General features: G+C 43.5%; 1 protein-coding gene across 1 annotated transcript in view; it reads left to right on the top strand.

Annotated features, from left to right (window-relative positions):
- Positions 1-19789: 19789 nt before the first annotated feature.
- Positions 19790-23249, top strand: part of MTMR3 (myotubularin related protein 3) — a 161298-nt gene continuing 157838 nt past the window's right edge. The window contains exons 1-2 of the mRNA XM_065417640.1: positions 19790-19860; positions 22049-22209. The gene's annotated coding sequence lies outside the window, so the exon portion shown is untranslated. The remainder of the gene's footprint in view (positions 19861-22048; positions 22210-23249) is intronic.

The raw sequence follows: 23249 nt of genomic DNA, 5'->3' as shown, positions 1-23249 counted from the left end.
ACATTTTGAGATACTTTTGCAGTAGTTGCACTGACAAGGACTAAAAAGTTAAGCGCCTAGGGCAAAGTAATCATGAAAAACCCATTGTTAATGTTCTGTTCAAAATAAATGTTTACATGTTTAAAACACTTACCGATTGATCCTTCCCCTGATTCAGGGTCATGGTTAACGCCTTGGGAGGGTTGGTAGGGGATCTCCGTGAGGGTGATGAAGAGATCCTGGCTGTCGGGGAAATCAGCGTTGTAAGCGCTGTCAACTGCCTCGTCCGCCTCATCTCCTTCCTCATCTTCCCCGTCCGCGAACGTCTCCGAGGAAGCGGCCGTCGACAATACCCCATCGTCAAAGTCCACGGTCAGTGGTGGGATAGTGGTGGCGGCCGCACCTAGAATGCAATGCAGTGCCTCGTAGAAACGGCATGTCTGGGGCTGGGATCCGGAGCGTCCGTTTGCCGCTTTGGTCTTCTGGTAGCCTTGTCTCAGGTCCTTGATTTTCACGCGGCACTGCGTTGCATCCCGGCTGTATCCTCTCTCCGTCATGGCTTTGGAGATCTTCTCGTAGATCTTCGCATTCCGGTTTTTCTATCGCAGCTCCGAAAGCACGGACTCATCGCCCCACACAGCGATCAGATCCAAGACTTCCCGAACAGTCCATGCTGGGGCCCTCTTTCTATTCTGCGATTGCATGGTCACCTCTGCTGGAGAGCTCTGCATCGTTGCCAGTGCTGCTGAGCTCGCCACGATGTCCAAACAGGAAGTGAGATTCAAACTGGCCAGATAGGAAAAGGAATGGCCATGTCGAATTTAGCGCTACTCCCCTCGTCGGGGAGAAGTACAGAAATCGATTTAAAGAGACCTCTATGTCGAACTAAATAGCTTGGTGGTGTGGACGGGTGCAGGGTTAATTCGATTTAACGCTGCTAAATTCGACATAACCTCCTAGTGTAGACCAGGCCTAATTCTGGAATGTGCCTTTCGTTTAAAACTCTGCTATGAAACTCAATAAAAATAAATAATAATAATCCCTAGGTAGAGTCAATGTACCTTGTTAAAGAAATCCTGCAACTCTTGTTCTGTTTTTTAAATAAAGGAGTGTAACGCTACATTCAAGTGAACAATAACTTTGTGGGTATGTGTTTGTGAGAGAGAGAGGAGGGGAAGTCAATAAGAAAACAAGTTATTTAAAAAAAATTACTTGGTGTTCGGACTACAGTGGGTGCTTTTATAAAATAAAACATTAACAAGCTTCAGTGGACTGCTTTGTAAACCCTTTAACCTTTCATAAATACCAAGTAATTGGGCTACATGCAGAAATGAGGGTGGCTTGAGATGATTCACCTTCCGCCCCAAGAGTATATGATATATGTGTTAAGGTCGGTTTAGTGATTACAGACAGTGTGATCTAGTTAGATGAGGATTCCTGTGCCTGCCCCCAGGCTCTTCACTCCAACCTATGTGGATATATAGCCACACCCCTTTTTCATAACCATGCAGTCTGCTGCTCCCCCATACAGCCCCAGTCCAGGCTTTAAGCAGTATGAAGGGCCTTCACCTGGTCTTTTGCACCACAATTGAATTTTAGCTGTGGAGAAATTTAAAATACCTTAATAGTATCTGTATTAAAAAAAACCTAGTTTTTAATCCAGTAAATGTTTGTCATTGAAGTGTAGTATATAATTTAATACCTGTACGATCCTTGAGACATGTGAGTAATAAGAATGTAGTTTGCCATAGTTGCCCTGGATGTTAATCCTTGTTTATTTTAGGGCTTGTGTATGCGGTGTGGCAATGTGTACGACGGGTCTGATTTCTAAAGTACTCTGAAATGTTGTACATTAATTGCTCCATGTAGACCCTGCTGATGCGCACTAAAAATTCCTCAGTGTGTTAATGTAGCAATAGACAAGCCGTCATTAAATGACTGTCAAAAATCTTATGTATTGTGGCAAAGCTCTGACCTTGTCCCCGTGGGTCCTGCGCTTCTAGACGGTATATGCTAGCCTCAGTATCTCTCTGTGACCCTCCACGTAGCCCTTCTCTCTCTAGGGCCAGGGTTACAGTCTACTGAGCCCTTTTCATCATAAGCCAGCAAGGAGGTTGGTGAGAGAATTCCCACAGTCTCTGTTGTCCCTAGGGCTTGTTTTAGAACAGTTTAGCCTCCTGTCCTGATAGGGGCCTGACTTCCCCTCCCAGGAGGTGTTCCTGTAGTGGTGGGTTGGGGGGAACCCGGGCCCGCCCTCTACTCCGGGTTCCGGCCCAGGGACCCTAATGGTAGCAGCTGTTGGCAGCCAACCTTTCACTGCCAGAGTTGCTACATTTCCCTGGGCCACTTCCCCACAGCTCTCCTGCTTCTCCCTTCTTCACCCTTACCTTAGGGCTCCCTTATCAATAACTTGAGGGTGTCTTCATTAACCAGTCCTTCAGCCGCACTTCCTCTCCTCTGGCTCCCTGGCTCTCCTTGGCCTGACTGGAGTGAGCCCTTTTTATAGTATCAGCGGGGCCTTAATTAGAGTCAGGTGGTCACATTAGCTTAATGGAGTCAGATGTTCTCATTAGCCTGGAGCAGCCCCTGCTCTGGTCAGTCAGGGAACAGAAAACTCTTAATCCAGTGGCCAGTATATCTGCCTTCTGCTATTCTGCTGTACCCAACTGGCCTGGGACTATCACAGTATGTTCATCCCCCTAAAGTGTCATTCATGATCTTCTTAGAAGCCACTGAATGAAATGCAAGTTAATGAATAACACAATAGAAATTGTTTCATTATATCCATGATGGAAAAGAGCCATCTAATTCTTGGATGTGATGTCAGACTTGAGAGTCAGCCAATTAGAAACTTACTCATGCTTCCACTGCTCAAACCGCTGCCACTCGGGTGGCATTCCCAGGACAAGCTGCTCAGCCTGCATTGACCGTTCAAACCAGGCTGCCAGAGTTTTAGCACAAAGCTGCTCTGGTGTCAGTTTTAAGAAGAGTTAAGAGGAATGCAGAGAAGTATTGTTCAGAAGCTTGAAGGAAGTTGGCATCAAAGAGGGAATGGAGCCATCTGTAGTGGAACAGGGAGGGTTGTATAAGCAGGTCATATCTGTGACAGTTTTAACATGGATCAAGCAAAAATAATGCCACTTTTTTCAATTATTAGTTATTCCATCATGATTTTTATAGTGTTAGGAGGCAAAGATAAAAAGCTGTCCTCCAAATCCACCCTCAAAATATCCTATCTTTTTCATAATAGTATGACCTGTCTATACACTCTTCTTTTTACCAGTAGTCGAAGATAGACATTTTTATCTCAAATTAGTTTTTAAAGAGGTGAGAAGCTTGAAGTATGTACCTCTTTTTCTCAGAAGACTCTAACTTGAAACAGATATTATAGGTGGATTTGATAGCAACACATTGTTACGGCTGACTGACATTTTCCATTATACGACCCTGTTTTCACTTGCTTACAACTTGTCAGAAATTGAGTTGTTCAGGCTGAAATTTTCAAAGTTGGGTGACTGCCTCAGGTGGATTATATAAAAAATAAGGGTTCAGCAAATGTGGTCTAGCCATTCTGAGAATGAAGTTAGGAAAAAATGTTACAAAATTCTTATAATTGTGTTGCGACACTCTAGTCTAGTGCCCCTGTGCTTGGGAGCAGAGATTCAAAATTTGGCAGAGAAACGCCTTTTGTCATTCCTGAGAAAATCTACCCAAATTTGTCTGAATTGTTAGCCTCTGAAAATTTTCATTTGTGTGTGCTCAGTATAAGTTTGTTAGAGACTAGCAGCAAAACTATCCAAATATTCCCTCTCCACTGAGCATGTTCCACCCCCAAAGAGGTTACTGGACATGCCCCAGCCTGGGGCTGAGCAGAACATTTCCTGCAAATGCTCATCCTAGATGAGGGGGCACGCTGTACTGCCAGGCACCAGAACTGAGAGCAAGGTAATTGTTTCTCCTGTCTTGTCAGTACTTCCACAGCTAGAGCTCGTGCAGTGTTTGAGGAGAAGGATGCAGCCTGATTGTCGTGCAGGAGTGGAGAGGGGACAGATTGGTGGTGGGACAGGAATAGCAGGGGGTGGGAATAAGGATGGGGGACAGGAGCAGAAACAGAACAAATGTGGCTGGGGGGAATAGAAGCAAAGGAGGATCGATACAGGGAAAGGGAGGTAGGAACTGACGGGATATGAAGGGGCGACAGGGTTTATATAAACACTCTTCTCCAGAATCTGGAATAGAACTCAGGGTTCTTGAGTCTCAGTATTCCTCTGCTGTTAGCAAATATTTGTGAAACCCACTGTCAAAGTATATGTCTCATCTTCCTTTAGTGGCTGACCCACAAGGAGGATATCAACCTCCTCCTTCTCCTATGGCTTATGTGTTAGTGGCCTGTGCTGTAAATCTGAAGGTTTTTACCATACTGATAACTTGTGTGGGGTCATTGTGGTTCCATATGATATGGTTTTGTTTAAAAAAACAAAACAAAACAAAAACATGGTAAATTCATTTTAAAAAACTACATTAAAAGAATATTAAAGTTGCAAAATCAAGCATTCAAAAATTAGGAATGCCAGTATTATAGTTGCTCATACAAATTTAATTTCAGCCCCCTTATGTGTTTGCATTATAATACAGCCGTTAATTACATGATTGATTTTTCCACAGGACCTCTGCCTTTTTGAGTGCACAGGATGGGTGGTGTTCAGGGATTGAATCCGGGTCATGTAGTGAATGAGGCTGTTGTTTGTAGGAGCACTGCCTTATTTGTTGTGGAAACAGGAAATTATGAAGTGATTGGGGGAGGCAGTGGGGAGAGGATTGGTCTCGTCTCATGGCTAAAGCATGTGATTGTCATCCTGGAGAACTGGAATCGATCCTTGCCTCTGCCATAAAGTTCCTATATGATGCTGGCCTAGTCATTTAAATAAAATTTTTCCACAGATGACCACTGTGTGTTCCTCATTTTCTGGATGCCCAACTAGAGACACTTGGGCATGTTTTGCAGAAGTACCGAGCACTCAGATCTATGGGAGCTGTGCTTTTAACGTCAAAGTGCTGCAAAAATGTGAAGTACTCTGAAAAAACCTAAATAGCTTGATTTGGGCACCCAAAATTAGTGGACAGTTGAGATAATTATTCTCTATATCTTAATTTCCTGTCTTTAAAATGGGGATAGTACCATCACTTTACTTCACAGAGATGTTGCAAAGATAAATTCATTAACATTTTTGAAGCGCAATGGGGCTAAGGTGATGAGCATCATATGAAGCCCATGAGGAAATATCTTTATTCAGTGCAGAGTTTGAATAGTGTGAAGTAATTAAGGCATGGGTTCACACAGTGAATGATGAAGATATAAAGAAATAGCTTCCCATTCAGTTGAGACCTGTCCATCCAGTGCACTGAGTGATGCAGGTGTTCTGTGGAAAAAATTGAATGTGATCATTAAATACTTTAGGCATACACACAAGAGGGCTGAATTAAAAGTTGTACAGGCAAACTTAATTTCTGGCATTCCTAACTTTTTGAGAGCTTGACTTCATAACTTTAGTATTCTTTAAAAAAAATTTAATGTACGTAAAACAGAAATTGAATTAATCTGGAAATGTGTATTATGGTGAGTCGTTGCAGTCTCATTAATATACAGATCTCATAGATTTTTTTTCATGCAGTCAGCTTTGTGCCTCCCTCCGTGTATATTTGCTTCTATTGTGATAGTACCCATAACAACACCAACTTGTAGTCCAAAAATGCATCACAAAAGCATGTCCACCCAACCCTGGATCCTTTCCTGTGCAGCAGGTTCTACATATTAGTGTTCAGATTTGTTGAGCTGCTGTCTATCAGGAAGTGAAATCTGGAAGCAGTGAGTAGGCCTCTGTGTCATGTCTTTCCCAGTAGATCTGATATCCTTGGTGCTGAAATGGTAGCTGAAAGAAATGAATACATTATTTACTAATTTTAATGCTATATTGAGATTGAACATAAAAATTGCTGGTAGCAGAAGTGCTAGTCTATGATTTAAACCAGGGGTCTCAAACTCAATTTACCTTAGGGCCAGTGCCAGTCTTCAGATCCTCTCAGCGGGCCAATAATGTCACTGAAGATGGTTTCAGAGTAGCAGCCGTGTTAGTCTGTATCCGCAAAAATAACAGGAGTACTTGTGGCACCTTAGAGACTAACAAATTTATTAGAGCATAAGCTTTCGTGGGCTACAACCCACTTCTTCGGATGCATATAGAGTGAACCATATATTGAGGAGATATATATACACACACATACAGAGAGCATGAACAGGTGGGAGTTGTCTTACCAACTCTGAGAGGCCAATTAAGTAAGAGGAAAAAAACTTTTGAAGTGATAATCAAGATGGCTCAGTACAGACAGTTTGATAAGAAGCAAGTGTGAAAATACTTACAAGGGGAGATAGATTCAATGTTTGTAATGGCTCAGCCATTCCCAATCCCTATTTAGCCCTGAGTTGATTGTGTCTAGTTTGCATATCAATTCCAGCTCAGCAGTCTCTCGTTGGAGTCTGTTTTTGAAGTTTTTCTGTTTTAAGATAGCCACCCGCAGGTCTGTCAAAGAATGGCCAGACAGGTTAAAGTGTTCTCCCACTGGTTTTTGAGTATTATGATTCCTGATGTCAGATTTGTGTCCATTAATTCTTTTGCGTAGAGACTGTCCGGTTTGGCCAATGTACATGGCAGAGGGGCATTGCTGGCACATGATGGCATATATCACATTGGTAGATGTGCAGGTGAACGAGCCACAGATGGTATGGCTGATGTGATTAGGCCCTATGATGGTGTCACTTGAATAGATATGTGGACAGAGTTGGCATCGGGCTTTGTTACAAGGATAGGTTCCTGGGTCAGTGTTTTTGTTCAGTGATGTGTGGTTGCTGGTGAGTATTTGCTTTAGGTTGGGGGGTTGTCTGTAAGCGAGGACAGGTCTGTCTCCCAAGATCTGTGAGAGTAAAGGATCATCTTTCAGGATAGGTTGTAGATCTCTGATGATGCGCTGGAGAGGTTTTAGTTGGGGGCTGAAGGTGACAGCTAGTGGTGTTCTGTTATTTTCTTTGTTGGCCCTGTCTTGTAGGAGGTGACTTCTGGGTACTCGTCTGGCTCTGTCAATCTGTTTTTTCACTTCAGCAGGTGGGTATTGTAGTTTTAAGAATGCTTGATAGAGATCTTGTAGGTGCTTGTCTCTATCTGAGGGATTGGAGCAAATGCGGTTATATCTTAGAGCTTGGCTGTAGACAATGGATCGTGTGGTGTGTCCTGGATGGAAGCTGGAGGCATGTAGGTAAGTGTAGCGGTCAGTAGGTTTCCGGTACAGGGTGGTATTTATGTGACCATCGCTTATTAGCACAGTAGTGTCCAGGAAATGGACCGCTTGTGTGGATTGATCTAGGCTGAGGTTGATGGTGGGATGGAAATTATTGAAATCATGGTGGAATTCCTCAAGGGCTTCTTTTCCATGGGTCCAGATGATGAAGATGTCATCAATGTAGCGCAAGTAGAGTAGGGGCGTTAGGGGACGAGAGCTAAGGAAGCGTTGTTCTAAGTCAGCCATAAAAATGTTGGCATACTGTGGGGCCATGCGGGTACCCATAGCAGTGCCGCTGACTTGAAGGTATATATTGTCCCCAAATGTGAAATAGTTGTGGGTGAGGACAAAGTCACAGAGTTCAGCCACCAGGTTAGCTGTGACATTATCGGGGATACTGTTCCTGATAGCTTGTAGTCCATCTGTGTGTGGAATATTGGTGTAGAGGGCTTCTACGTCCATAGTGGCCAGGATGGTGTTTTCTGGAAGATCACCGATGGATTCTAGTTTCCTCAGGAAGTCAGTAGTATCTCGAAGATAGCTAGGAGTGCTGGTAGCGTAGGGTCTGAGGAGAGAGTCCACATAACCAGACAAGCCTGATGTTAGGGTGCCAATGCCTGAGATGATGGGGCGTCCAGGATTTCCAGGTTTATGGATCTTGGGTAGCAAATAGAATGTCCCTGGTCGGGGTTCTAGGCATGTGTCTGTACAGATTTGTTCCTGTGCTTTGTCAGGGAGTTTTTTTAGCAGATGGTGTAGTTTCTTTAGGTAATCCTCAGTGGGATCAGAGGATAATGGCCTGTAGAATGTGGTGTTAGAGAGCTGTCTAGCAGCCTCTTGGTCATATTCCAATTTATTCATGATGACGACAGCACCTCCTTTGTCAGCCTTTTTGATAATGATGTCAGGGTTGTTTCTGAGGCTGTAGATGGCGTTGTGTTCAGCATGGCTGAGGTTATGGGGCAAGTGATGTTGCTTATCCACAATTTCAGCCTTTGCACGTTGACGGAAGCAATCTATGGTGTTCACACCACCTCCTGGCCCGTTTCCCACCCTTTTCCCTTGCTCCCTTGGCCTCATACCACCCCTGCTGACTCTGCCCAGCGACTAGTGATTGTATCTCTGTCTCTCTCTCCCCCAGCCAATGAGAGCTATGGGGGGCGGCGCGTGGCTGCATGGATCTCTCCTCCACAGCTCCGCCAGCAACAGCAGGGATAGGGAACCGCCTGCAGGGAGCCAAGCTGCCTGAGGTTAATGACACGTGCCGAGTGCAACCCCTGGGAGGGTTCCAGGAGCAGCAGGATGGAGCAACGTTGGGAGGAGGGGCATGTGAATCTCTCCTCTCTTTCCCCCCCCCCTTTGGCCGGCAGCCATGAGGGTGAAAGAACTTTTTAAAAAGTTTCTGCGGGCTGCAGTGGGGAGGTTCTTCGGCTGCAGATGGCCCACGGGCCGGGATTTTGAGACCCCTGATTTAAACAATTATACTAATGGAGGTTGTATTTTGAGAGACAATGACAAGATTGTAGAAAAATGCAGTTGTACAGGTACACCTCTACCCCGATATAACGCTGTCCTCGGGAGCCAAAAAATCTTACCGCGTGTTATAGGTGAAACCGCGTAATATTGAACTTGCTTTGATCCGCCGCAGCGTGCAGTCCCCCCACCCCCACCCCAGAGTGCTGCTTTACTGCGTTCTATCCAAATTCGTGTTATATCGGGTCGCGTTATATTGGGGTAGAGGTGTATCACAATTTCAGATCCAGTTGACAAAAGTATACTTCTAGGTGAATGGAAAAGAGATACAGTCCATAATGGAAAAGAGATGCAGTCCATGTGGTATTTCAAGGAGCTAATCTGTTCATAGACTCATAGACTTTAAGGTCAGAAGGGACCAATATGGTCATCTAGTCTGACCTCCCGCATGATGCAGGCCACAAAAGCTGACCCACCCACTTTCCCTTGAAGTCTTTAAATTAAGTCGCAGAGAATCCTCCAGCCTGCGACCCCTGCCCTATGCTGCGGAGGAAGGCGAAAAACCTCCAGGGCCTCTGCCAATCTACCCTGGAGGAAAATTCCTTCCCGACCCCAAATATGGCGATCAGTAGAACCCCGAGCATACAGGCAAGATTATACAGCTGGACCCTCATTTTACCAGCGCTGGCACGTTAATGCTTAATTGACTAAAATCGCGTTATCCCATCAAACCATTCCCTCCATAAACTTATCTAGCCTAATCTTGAAGCCAGAGAGGTCTTTCGCCCCCACTGTTTCCCTCGGAAGGCTGTTCCAAAATTTCACCCCTCTGACGGTTAGAAACCTTCGTCTAATTTCAAGCCTAAACTTCCCCACGGCCAGTTTATATCCATTTGTTCTCGTGTCCACATTAGTACTGAGCTGAAATAATTCCTCCCCCTCCTTGGTATTTATCCCTTTGATATATTTAAAGAGAGCAATCATATCCCCCCTCAGCCTTCTTTTGGTTAGGCTAAACAAACCGAGCTCCTCGAGTCTCCTTTCATAGGAAAGGTTTTCCATTCCTCGGATCATCCTAGTGGCCCTTCTCTGTACCCGTTCCAGTTTGAGTTCATCTTTTTAAACATAGGAGACCAGAACTGCACACAGTACTCCAAATGAGGTCTCACCAGCGCCTTGTATAACGGAAGCAGCACCTCCTTGTCCCTACTAGAAATACCTCGCCTAACGCATCCCAAGATCGCATTAGCTTTTTTCACAGCCACGTCACATTGCCGACTCATAGTCATCCTGCGATCAACCAGGACTCCTAGGTCCTTCTCCTCCTCCGTTACTTCCAACCGATGCGTCCCCAGCTTATAACTAAAATTCTTGTTAGTCATCCCTAAATGCATCACCTTACACTTCTCACTATTAAATCTCATCCTATTATTACTACTCCAATTTACAAGGTCATCCAAGTCTCCCTGCAGAATATCCCGATCCTTCTCCGAATTGGCAATACCTCCCAACTTTGTGTCATCCGCAAACTTTATCAGCCCACTCCTACATTCGGTTCCGAGGTCAGTAATGAATAGATTAAATAAAATCGGACCCAAAACCGAACCTTGAGGAACCCCACTGGTGACCTCCCTCCAACCTGACAGTTCACCTTTCAGTACTACCCGCTGCAGTCTCCCCTTTAACCAGTTCTTTATCCACCTCTGGATTTTCATATCGATCCCCATCTTTTCTAATTTAACCAATAATTCCTTATGCGGCACAGTATCAAACGTTCTGTTCATTGATTCTAATTTAGTTTACAGTCTACTTAGAAGATTTTTCATCCAGGACCATTACTTGGCATGCTTTAGAACAATGGTTCTCAAACTGTGGGTTGGGATCCCAAAGTGGGTCTTGAGCCCATTTTAATGGGGTCACCAGGGCCAGGATTAGACTCACTGGGACCTGGGACTGAACCTGAAGCCTCAGTGCTTTAGCCGAGGGCAGTGGGGCTTGGGCTCTACCTGCGCCGCTTCACTGCACTACCTCCCTCCCCTGGTCAGGTAGTAATTTTTGTTGTCAGAAGTTTGAGAACTGGTACTTTAGAATATAATATTTGGGTGGTAGATTGTTCCCAGGGCAATACTGTACAAGCATTGTTGGTTTCTGATGTAGATCCAGAAATAAGAGTACTAAATTTATATAGAAAAATGTAAAACCAGGGCTAAGTAATTAAGCAATCCTTTTAGTGTATTATTAGATGTGTGGTGATGTTTCTGCAGTGCTGTTTTGCTTATATATAATAGAAGCAATTTTTCTTAAAATTCTGATATACTGTATGTTTCAGAAGGGTAGCCGTGTTAGTCTGTATCAGTACACCCTAATTGAATTGGCCTTGTTAGCACTGACCCCCCGACTTGGTAAGGCAACTCCTATCTTTTTCATGTGCTATATATTTATTCCTGCTTACTGTATTTTCCACTCAATGCATCTGATGAAGTGGGCTGTAGCCCACGAAAGCTTATGCCCAAATAAATTTGTTAGCCTCTAAGGTGCCACAAGGACTTCTTATTGTTTTTACTGATATACTGTACTTCCTCTGGAACCCGCTGGATTACTTTCACTTAGAGATGGGTCTGCAAGTTCTTATGCCAATCAAAATAAAAGACTGTTGGAGTATGCAGTCTGAATTCCTATTCTTATTTATTCTTCATTTGTGTCAATGGAGTTTGAAGGATTCCTTGTAAGTCAGATAAGATCCTAACAGGTTACTTAGAAAACCCTAGTTCTGTGTCTTTCTTTTCTGCTTTTTGTCTGTGGATTTATAGGAGAGGAGGTTGATGGTTTTAATAACTTGTTGCTGAAATGTAATCCTACAAACTGCCATAGGCAAAATAATAAAGGAGTCTGGTTTTCAGTTTAAATCAAATTTCTCCAGAAAATATATACCATACACTTGGAAATAAAGGCAGCCATTTTGTAAATAAAAATCTCTCAAAAAAGTGCAGGATGCCCTTTTTTAATGTGGAGTGGCCTGTGTCATTTTGTTGTACTGCATCTCCTAATGCAAAGTTGTGGCAATGTCTCACTGTATGATCTTTAAACAGGGACTTTTTGTCCTCCATTATTTCATATAAACAGGGTCTGAATTTAGTTTCCAGTGCCATGTCCATATCATTCAATAACCAGGATGAAATACAACAAGATGTCACATTCCAAATGCATATAAAACATAACAAGACCAAATGCTGCTGACTTAGGGTCTTATGCTTCCACCAGTGAAGTCAGTAGTTCGCTGTTGTCTTCACCAGCAGCAAACCATTAATTGTAATACCATTTTTTGTGAGTTTTATACCCAAAAATGGAATAAAATTGATGAACGTTGGGAGGATGGCTGTAAATGTTTAATCTATAGCATTAATATATAGAAAATTCTCATTTTGAGTTCTCTTATGATGAAATCCAGAAGCATGATGAGTGCCTGCCAGAAAGGAGGTAGAGGCTATGTATTGTGCCCTAAAGAGTGGTCTCTGTTGGACTAGTGAGGGAATTTGATTCCATAGTTGAGGATCTTCCACTTATAAAGCTTTGCCTTGATTCTCAGATACTTAACTTTAAAATGCTTAGATTTATCCTAGACTAATTTTAGCTGCCATGATAAAACATGGTGGGGTGAAGTGGAGAGGTCATTTCTCAGATAGTTGTGACTTAAATCATAGTTTTGCAGATAAAAAGCAAAACCTTGATTGCACCCATAAGTGAATAAGAATCCAGTCTTAGGAGTTGGAGGATTCAAGTAATATGCTGTCTGTGGATAACAAGCAGCCACATTCTGCACTTCAAAAATAATTTATCAGAAAAATAAACCTCACTATTTCTTGACCCATGTTACTCTTTAAAATATACACAGTCAACTTGAATTTGGACCAGAAATTTGGTTTAATAAAAAAAAAAAATCCAATAGAAATATTTTCAATTAAAAAAATAAACATATCATTCTCTTGCAATGTTGGTAACAAACATCGAAGCGCTAAGAACCTGAGAGTTAAATTCACTGTGAACAGTGAAACTGACTCCATTGATTTTCATTGTCCAAAGTGAGTGGCAAAAGTACACAAAGAACATAAATAGGGAAAAGTAAATTGGATTTTAAAAATTTGTTCACTTTTAATTATTTGAGGTGTTGCATAGGTAAAGAAATTGTTTTACAATATATGATGTTTAAATTGACAGTGCCCCTTTAAGGTGACCTTCAGTATAAGCTTGGCATTATGGCCAGATCTGCACTATTTTGCTGGTATTCTGTTCCATCTAGCTGATATTGGTTTCCACAGCTTTCCTCTAAAAAATTAATATACACATTAATTAATATACTACTAGCCATAGGTCAATAGGCATATGAAGGGTGGATCCCTACCAGTGAGGACCAGAGACTGTCCTCATGAGATGTCGTGGTGGGCGTGTGCTATAGACCACCGGATCAGAAGGATGAGGTAGACAAGGCTTTCTTCGGACAACTAACTGAAGTTTCCAGATCACAGGCTCTGGTTCTAATGAGGGACTTCAATCACCCTGACATCTGCTGGGAGAGCAATACAGCAATGCACAGACAATCCAGGAAGTTTCTGGAGAGTGTTGGGGACAACTTCCTGGTACAAGTGCTGGAGGAACTGACTAGGGGCCATGCTCCTCTTGACCTGCTGCTTACAAAGAGGCAAGAATTGGTAGAGAAAGTAGAAGTGGGTGGCAACCTAGGCAGCAGTGACCATGAGATGGTTGAGTTCAGGATCCTGACAAAAGGAAGAAAGGAGAGTAGCAAAATACGGACCCTGGACTTCAGAAAAGCAGACTTTGACTCTCCCAGGGAACTGATGGGCAGGATCCCCTGGGAAGCTAATATGAGGGGGCAAGGAGTCCAGGAGAGCTGGCTGTATTTTAAAGAAGCCTTATTGAGGGCGCAGGAATAAACCATCCCAAAATGCAGAAAGAATAGCAAATATGGCAGGTGACCAGCTTGGCTTAAGAGTGAAATCTTCGGTGAGCTTAAACTCAAAAAGGAAGCTTACAAGAAGTGGAAATTTGGACAGATGACTAGGGAGGAGTATAAAAATATTGCTAGAGCATGCAGGGGTGTAATCAGGAAGGCCGAGGCACAATTGGAGTTGCAGCTAGCAAGGGATGTGAAGGGTAACAAGAAGGGTTTCTACAGGTATGTTAGCAACAAGAAGGTCAGGGAAAGTGTGGGACCCTTACCTGCAGCGCTGGGAGAGCTCTTTCCCAGCGCTGGGGTGTGACCACACTCGCACTTCAAAGTGCTGCCTCAGGAGCGCTTTGAAGTTTTGAGTGTAGCCACGACCACAGTATGGGTAGGAGGTGAGCAGCCCTCAGTGGTGAATGAACAGGCTAAGGACTATTTAGAAAAGCTGGATGTGCACAAGTCCATGGTCCAGATCTAATGCATCCAAGGGTGCTGAGGGAGTTGGCTGATATGATTGCAGAGCCATTGGCCATTATCTTTGAAAACTCGTGGCGATCGGGGGAGGTGCCGGATGATTGGAAAAAGGCAAATACGGTGCCCATATTTTAAAAAGGGAAGAAAGATAACCTGGGGAACTATAGGTCAGCCTCACTTCAGTCCCTGGCAAAATCATGGAGCAAGTCCTGAAGGAATCCATTTTGAAGCACTTGGAGGAGAGGAAGGTGATCAGGAACAGTCATCATGGATTCACCAAGGGCAAGTCATGCCTGACCAACCTGATTACCTTCTATTATGAGATAACTGGCTATATGGATATTGGGAAAGCAGTGGATGTGATATATCTTGATTTTAGCAAAGCTTTTGATACGGTCTCCCACAGTATTCTTGCCAGCAAGTTAAAAAAGTATGGATTGGATTAATGGACTATAAGGTGGATAGAAAGCTGGCTAGATTGTTGAGCTCAACCGGTAGTGATCAACGTTTCAATGTCTAGTTGGCAGCTGGTATCAAGCGGAGTGCCCCAGAGATCGGTCCTGGGGCTGGTTTTGTTCGAAATCTTTATTAATGATCTGGATGATGGGATGAATTGCACCCTCAGCAAGTTCGCAGATGACACTAAGCTGGGGGAAGAGGTAGATACACTGGAAGGTAGGGATAGGGTCCAGAGTGACCTAGACAAATTGGAGGATTGGGCCAAAAGAAATCTGATGAGGTTCAACAAGGACAAGAGCAGAGTCCTACACTTAAGAAGGAAGAATCCCATGCACTGCTACAGGCTCTGGGGCTAAGCAGCAGTTCTGAAGAAAAGGACCTGGGGATTACAGTGGACGAGAAACTGGATATGAATCAGCAGTGTGCCCTTGTTGCCAAGAAGGCCAACAGCAGACTGGGCTGTATTAGTAGGAGCATTGCCAGCAGATCGAGGGAAGTGATTATTCCCCTCTATTCGACACTGGTGAGGCCACACCTGGAGTATTGCGTCGAGTTTTGGTCCCCCCACTAGAGAAGGGATGTGGACAAATTGGAGACAATCCAGTGGAGGGCAACGAAAATGATTAGGGGGCTGGGGCATATGACTTACGAGGAGAGGCTGAGGGAACTGGGGTTATTTAGTCCGCAGAAGAGAAGCGTGAGGGGGGATTTGATAGTAGCCTTCAACAATCTGAAAGGGCGGTTCCATAGAGGATGGAGCTCAGCTGTTCTCACTGGTGGCAGATGACAAAACAAGAAGCAATGGACTCAAGTTGCAGTGGGGGAGGTCTAGGTTGGATTTTATTAAACACTATTTCACTAGGAGGGTAGTGAAGCACTGGAATGGGTTACCTAGGGAGGTGGTGGAATCTCCATCCTTAGAGGTTTTTAAGGCCTGGCTTGATAAAGCCCTGACTGGGATGATTTAGTTGGGGATTGGTCCTGCTTTGAGCAGGGGGTTGGACTAGATGACCTCCTGAGGTCTCTTCTTTGATTCTATGAGAAGCCAGCTCCGCAGACTCATCTGCTGTGGTGAGCAGTGAGATTCTTACCAGAAGGGCTTGTACAAACTGAGAAATACAAAATAAAAAATGGGGATGGATGTAGTGCTTCAGCAACAAGATTCAGCATTTGACACCTTAGTGAATAGCCCAGTTACCCTGCCACCATCTACTGGGAAATGGGCTAGGACAGGGGTAGGCAACCTTTCAGAAGTGGTGTGCCGAGTCTTCATTTATTCACTCTAATTTAAGGTTTTGAGTGCCGGTAATACATTTTAACATTTTTAGAAGGTTTCTTTCTATAAGTCTATATTATATAACTAAACTATTGTATGTAAAGTAAACAAGGTTTTCAAAATGTTTAAGAAGCGTCATTTAAAATTAAATTAAAATGCTGATCTTACGCCACCAGCCTGCTCAGCTCGCTGCCAGCCTGGGGTTCTGTTCACCTAGGCCGGCAGTGGGCTGAGCAGGGCCTATGGCTGGGACCCCAGACCTGGGGGGATGGGTGTTTCGGGGGAGAGGGCTGGGGGAGGGGGTTCAGGGCAGAAGGCTGGGGTGTGTGTGGGGGGGTTACAGGGATCAGGGTAGAGGGCTGGGGGGTGTAGGGCAGAAGGCTGGGTGTGGGGGGGGTTCAAGGGTCAGGGCAGAGGGCTGGGGGTGTGGGAGGGGTGCAGGGCAGAAGGCTGGGTGTGTGTGGGGGAGTTCAAGGGTCAGGGCAGAGGGCTGGGGGTGTGTGGGGATTGCAGGGCAGAAGGCTGGGTGTGTGGGGGGTTCAAGGGTCAGGTCAGGGCTGGGGGGGTGCAGGGCAGAAGGCTGGGTGTGTGTGGGGGGGTGTGGGGGGTTCAGGGCAGAGGGCTGGGGTGTGTGGGGGGTGCAGGGCAGAAGGCTGTGTGTGTGGGGGGGTTCAGGGCAGAGGGATGGGTCTATGGGGGTGCAGGGCAGAAGGCTGGGTGTGTGTTGGGGGGGTGCAGGGCAGAGGGCTAGGGTGTGTGGGGGGTGCAGGGCAGAAGCTGGGGTGCTTGGCTCGTGGGGGTGCTCCCAGCCCCTTGCCCTGAGTGGCTCACGGCAGAGGGCTGGAAGTGATATGCCCTGTTCCACCCCCTTCCCCCAGGCTCTGTCCCTACCTCTCTCTGCCTCCTCTACGGAGCTGTGTGCACGCTGCCGCTCTTCCCCCTCCCCCTCCCCCTCCCCAGGGCCATCAGCTGATTGGCACAGGGACGGAGAGGAGGAGGGGCAGGAAAGCACCACGCTGGGGGAAGAAGCGGGGGAGGGGGGAAGCTTGGCTGCTGCAGAACCAAGCTTCTGTCTCCTGCCCCCGCAGGGGAGAGCGGTGGGCGCGGGGGCTGAGTGGGGTTGGGGGCCGGGACCGCGGCAGGGAGCTGTGTGCCACTCAAAATCGGCTCGCGTGCCATAGGTTGCTGACCCCTGGGCTAGGATTTCTACTATGATGCTGTCCCTGGACCCTAATTGTGGACTCTCTCTTTCATATAACCCCTTGGCTGGTAGATGTCAGAAATCTAAGTCTTCCATTCCTCCTCACTTTCCTTTTTTCTTCCAACTCAGGTAGACAAGATGGCATTGGTCACACTCAACTCATATTTGTGAAGTGTTCTTCACAACCATAAGGACTAGAAGCTTAATTTTTGTTTTGAATGAAATGATAAATTCTAAACAAATAGATATCAAGGTGTTGGTTCTAGACTGGGTATTTCCATACCAGCCTTTTGCTGGTAGGTGTCTGAAATTTGAGGTCCTCTTTCCACCCTACTCCTCCTGGCTGATGGAATGGAGAATGTATTTTTTTCTTAAACTCCCTCCTCCTTCCCACACACTCCAGAGTTTCCTGACTTATAGGGGAGAGGGTCGTCTGCTAGTCTAGCTCTTCATCTTTGAATTGTCCTCAACAAGAAAATACTGAAAAACATGCTGTACCTAAATAGGCTGGCCTGAATATGCATTATATGCCCATTATTGGCCAGCCAGCCATATTTACTCAAAGGTGTAGCTCCATCAAGGGTAGCATCCTCACCTAGTCAACCCCTATGAAGTGCTAAGGTCATTTATATTAAGAAACCAGAAACATAGATGTGGATTATTCAACTTCTTTTTGCCTCTATATCAAAAGTGGTCTTGACTTATTTTTTTAGTTAAAAACATATGCAGTTATGTAGGGAAAGTAAAAATGGACAAATGTTTCCTTAGCTATCATTTGCAATTCATATTTCCTGTAAATTTCATAGTAATGTTTAACTACACATATAGCACATTCCCTAAATTCAGAATTGCATGATAGATTAAATCATGGTTCTTAACAGCTGGGTTGTGACACCAAGGATGGCTATGAGTAGATTTCAGGGCGTCATGACCCCCTTCCTTTCTTTATTGCTAGCTTTATTGCTAGGTGAGAGGGGCGTCCCAAAACATATGGAAGGGAGGGAGGTTCCAAATCTTTTCTGTTGTAACATGAGGGTCACAGAATGGATAAAGTTGAGACCCACTGGACTTAATGTTCCACAAAAAGCTAATTTGATTTATTGCATAGGGCTGTAAGAGCACTTGAGAATATTTAATTGATAAATATTACAGTTTATCAAAGTTAAATAATCCAGTCAGTATCTTTAAAAAAAAGTCTCTAAATACATATTTACTTAGCCCTAATTGCTCAAGTAATAGCTGCTTTCAACTATCTGAAAGGGAGTTCCAAAGAGGATGGATCTAGACTGTTCTCAGTGGTAGCAGATGACAGAACAAGGAGTAACGGTCTCAAGTTGCAGTGGGGGAGGTTTAGGTTGGATATTAGGAAAAACTTTTTCACTAGGAGGGTGGTGAAGCACTGGACTGTGTTACCTAGGGAGGTGGTGGAATCTCCTTCCTTAGAGGTTTTTAAGGTCAGGCTTGACGAAGCCCTGGCTGGGATGATTTAGTTGGGGATTGGTCCTGCTTTGAGCAGGGGGTTGGACTAGATGACCTCCTGAGGTCCCTTCAACCCTGATATTCTATGAAATAATGAGTCTTCAAGAATCACTTAAACTGAATCCACATATGTAAATTTGAGTATATAAATATGCATTTTACAAAGGTGCCCTAAACACACTTTTTAAAAGTACCATTGGAAGGTTTGGAAATTTACCTTAATTCCATTCCCACAGAAATGGAACACATACACAAACTGTTTAAATATTAAAGGTTTGATTAAGTTTTCTGAATCCAGAAAATTTAGATTTTACACTGATACTCTGTTCAGTCTAAATTCCTGACTTTGTTAATTTAGCTCAGTTTACAGATGTTTGTATATTATTATAGGTACAAATGATTTCCCCTTTCTCTGCCTATGTTGTCATTTATAGGGTCCCTTGTATGTTTAAATTGTTGACTACTGATAACTATTTTGTTTTTTACCTGCAGTACCTACTGAATGTGTATTTTGGTTGAAGAATTCCACATCCAGATTTGTTATTTAAAAATGATATAGTCAGTTTGTGACGTTTGCATCTGAAAATGTTGTACTTTTTCCTATTGCAAGTAAACTGTAAGATTATTGTAAATAAAAGAGATGGGAAAGAAAAAAAAACACTTATTTTTCTTTTTTCAGTTTCCTTCCATTGTGCATTTTATGTGTAGTAAGTTTAACTAATGATAGAGCATGCCTTTCTTTCAGCCTGCAAGAGGGGGTGTTTACCAGTGATAGCAGCAGCAGAGTTTAAACTGAAGCTGTAGTGTGACAAGTAAGCAGCAGGCAGCTTTGTGCACAGAGAGAAAAGAAAACTGGTTAGCCCTAGCACAGTTAACTTGAGCTGATGTTGCTCTCAGGTCTGCCTTAAATATCTTTCAAACACAAGCAGAGGAGCAGAAAAACTGTGTGTGTGTGTAACAGGGTTAAAAAAATAATCAGGACAGTGTTTAAAGAGTGCTATATCAGAAAAGAAAAACAGAAGTTGACACTGTGTCTTTATGAAAAACTTTTCCTTGTATGCTTATATATGACAAGGTCACATGCATACATTTCTGTTTAAAGGAGATAACAGATACTTCTGGTTAAAAGAAATGTTCCTGCAGGGCATTTAGAATTGAAGCAGGTCAAGCAAGTGATGGTGGGCTCTTGGCCTTTTTATTGTAAGGGTGGATGACACTATGGAACAGGTATTTGGACTGATTTCTAGCAAACAGAATGGTTTTAGGGATCTTAATAGAACCAGCCTGTTGCTTGGTTAATTTCCAAAATGCAAAATTTAACTACTAAGTTAATCAGGATGGTAGATGCTCTTGTGATTTCACACTTACTGGCTGTTTGTACTAACTTTTTCCCTGTGAAAGTGACTCTTAACTAATGCAAGGGAAGAGAGAATTTTTGTTTTAAAATTTTATGAAAAGAGAATCCAAACTTTTTTTTTCATTTGTTAGCTTTTGACTGCTTTTCATCCAGCTTTCTTGTCTGTGTATTGTGATTGTGACTAAAACAATGTAAATGCACAGTACTATGTAAATACTTTGTAGTGGCTTTGGCCAGGCCAAGCATACTTTTTCATCTATGCTTACATACAAGTGGCAACCTTTTCTTTCTGTTATGGTCCTTGCTCCAGTCAGATGATGCCTTTGTCAGCTCCAAGTTGCATCACTGAAATGTGCTGTTGTTGGGGCTGGCTATACCTGAAGACAACTTAGAAGATTTTTCTGGTACAAAAGACAGCTCTGTACTTCCTTAACAGTTCCATGCAGGGAGCAGGAGGTGTATGGATTGTACTTGCATCCAGTTTGTTTCCGAGTGTAATTCAGGGTGTTGATTTTGAACTATAAATCCTGCTATGGTTTGGGTATTGAAATGCAGATCCTCAGCTGGTATAAGTGGATTTAGACCAGCTGAGTATCTGCACCAGGTACTTGAAACACTGCCCTTCTCTCTCCTTGTTTTATCTTGACATTTTGCAGCAGTTATACTCAAACTACCTGTCCCCAGATTTGTACTGCGGAGTGATAGGGCAGGACATTCTCAGTAGTGGACCTTCAGTTGTGGAATTTCTCTTTCACTAAGCAGCACCGCAGTCTGATACAGCCAGCTTAATTTTCAGGTCATACTCATCTTTTTGTTCAAGCTTCTTCAGGGAAGTGTTGAGAAAGTATTCTTTAATTTGATTGATGGTACAAGTTTTCACAGAAGAAGTCCACTGAGAAAATTAATTAGAAAAATACTAAGGAAAATACTACACTAGGAAAGTGCAGTAATGAATTTCATTATCCTAGAAAATATTTTTACAATATTTCTTAGCATGTCTGAATATTTAAAAACTAGCTGTATTAGCTCCCACTTTAAAAAGAGATCAGAGATCAGATTGTTCAGTTTCATTCAGAGGGCCATAGTTGGTAAACCAAGATATTATTAGTTCTTAAAGAGGAAGCTTTTCCGTACTGGAAACCTGGTTGTGTCCTTATTTAAAAAGAATAATTAGAATGTGCTAGAAGAGGACGCAAAGTACATATGTCTATTGTGTATACAGCATGAGTTATAGGGTGATTACTTACTTCACATGTTGCAGAACAGCTCTAGGAAGCGGAGTTACTTTGAGCACTGGATGTCCCTAACAGTAACTTTGACTGTACAATTAAATTAGTATGCATCTTCTGTAAATCACTTTATGTTTTAGCATATTATTTATTGATCATCTTATAGTTGCACTATACCATGCAAACACACTAAACAAATTGCAGTGGTTCACCAAATCTTAACAGTTTTCTCTCCCCCTTAGACTCTAATTGAAATTAAAAAGGGACAGTGCAAGCAACATCTAGAGTGATTGACAGCTTTATAAAGTTCCAGTGCTCAGTCAATCACATTGCTTGAAATTATTAACATTCCTAACCCTCTAACTTAGAAGAGTGTGCCTTATCTTGAGTAATGTAAGTAATAGCCTGAGATTGTACCACTGTAAAAATGGGAGCTATGGGTTGTTCAGCATTTGTGAAAATCAGGCCACTTATTTAGGTGCCTGAATATGCATTTATAGGCCCCTAACTGTAGGCAACCATTTTTAAAAAAACTTGGCCTAAACCCATCCTCACAAAAATAGCTTTATGAGGAAAGCTCCTATAGGCAACTTAGCACCAGGTACTAACAAAGTCCAGAGGACTCCTCAGAACAAAGTGGCTTCAGAGGCCCAGCATTCTTAATTTAGTTCATTTTCAGATATATCATATTGGGTTACTTTGTTTTAGTCCCACTTCTGTGCTGCAGTGGGTTCAAGTGAAATAAAAGCTACAGGAAGTCTGCTCGGGTGTGCACTGCATGCTGCTACTGCAGAGAGAAGCATTTTAGTAAATCTCTCTGTTCATCCAGTTCACAGAACGGAAGAGGACACAGAGTGGAAGAGGACACGAAGAGTGGTATTGGAGAGATGGAAAAGACAATGGTTACTGGTGGGCCTGCAAGTGGCAAGCTGCTCCTCCCTCCTCCCCTGATCCTCCTCTATAGGTTGATCATGTTTTTAGAGAGAAAAAGTGAGACACTGTGGTTGGGGGCAGGGATGGCACAGGGAACTACTTTGGTGGGGAATGAGGGAGGTTGGTGGAGAAGTGGGAAGAAAAAGGGGTATCTTCTTTCCTCTCCATCTTCCTTCCCCTCTCAGAATGCAAAGCTGGGACACTACACAATAAAGGTCAGGGTGGGAGAAAGTGTTTGTCCCTCTTTCCACTCCTTTACTTTTCTCTCATACTTTTACCTCTCTCCCTTCATCTTAGCTCTGCCCCACTTTGTCTCTTAATTGTTTCTGTCGGTCCCCCCCACCCCCCACTGATCACCAGTTGACTCCATTTGCCCCTATTAACCCATCCTGTCCTCTTCTCACCTTAGAGTCTTCCCAAACCCCTTCAGTTCCCTCCAACCTAATCGCCATCTGCTCAAAAACATTTATATACCTATACGCTAAGCTCAGATCCCCTCTTCTCCTGTCTACAGCTCAGAACTACCTACACAGCTCTGAAACTTTTCCTACCTGACATCCCCAGGCTCAGAATGCCAACACAGTGTGAAGGGAGCAGAGAGGGAGAGCACAGAATAGAGGACGAGGGAAAAAGAGAAACAACAGAATAGATTAATAAAGAGTAAATTAGACCTCCAGTGCCCAGTGGATCTGCAGTGCGCGTCAGGGAAATTATATCCCACTTTGTACACAACTGCTCACAATATTCTGTTGGCTTCTAAAGTATTGAATCAATGAAAACCGCAAATCATGAGAGAGGATGTGAAATTTCACAGGGGAAGTGAAAGATTCTTCCATTTTTCTGCCCTAATGGAAGCTTGAAGCTGTTGGGGTGTTTTCCCCAGTGTTGAGATGGATGCAGGAGAATCCTGGTACACAGGGTCTTAACTCCAAATAGAGATTTTCTCTAAAGTATCAAAGTAAAGTGGATCTTAGTGTAATCCCATTTAAGGTTAAAATAATTGTTTAGCATATGATTATTTGCAGCAGATTATCAATTTGGAAAAAATATAGATACTTTCTAATGAAGGATTCTGCCTTTGCTCTCCCTTTCCATTG

The sequence above is a fragment of the Emys orbicularis genome, chromosome 16 (assembly GCF_028017835.1).
Source record: "Emys orbicularis isolate rEmyOrb1 chromosome 16, rEmyOrb1.hap1, whole genome shotgun sequence".
In the NCBI taxonomy this organism is placed as follows: domain Eukaryota; kingdom Metazoa; phylum Chordata; order Testudines; family Emydidae; genus Emys; species Emys orbicularis.
The sequence above is the reverse complement of the archived record's forward strand: the minus strand, read 5'-3'. Positions and strand labels throughout refer to the sequence as shown.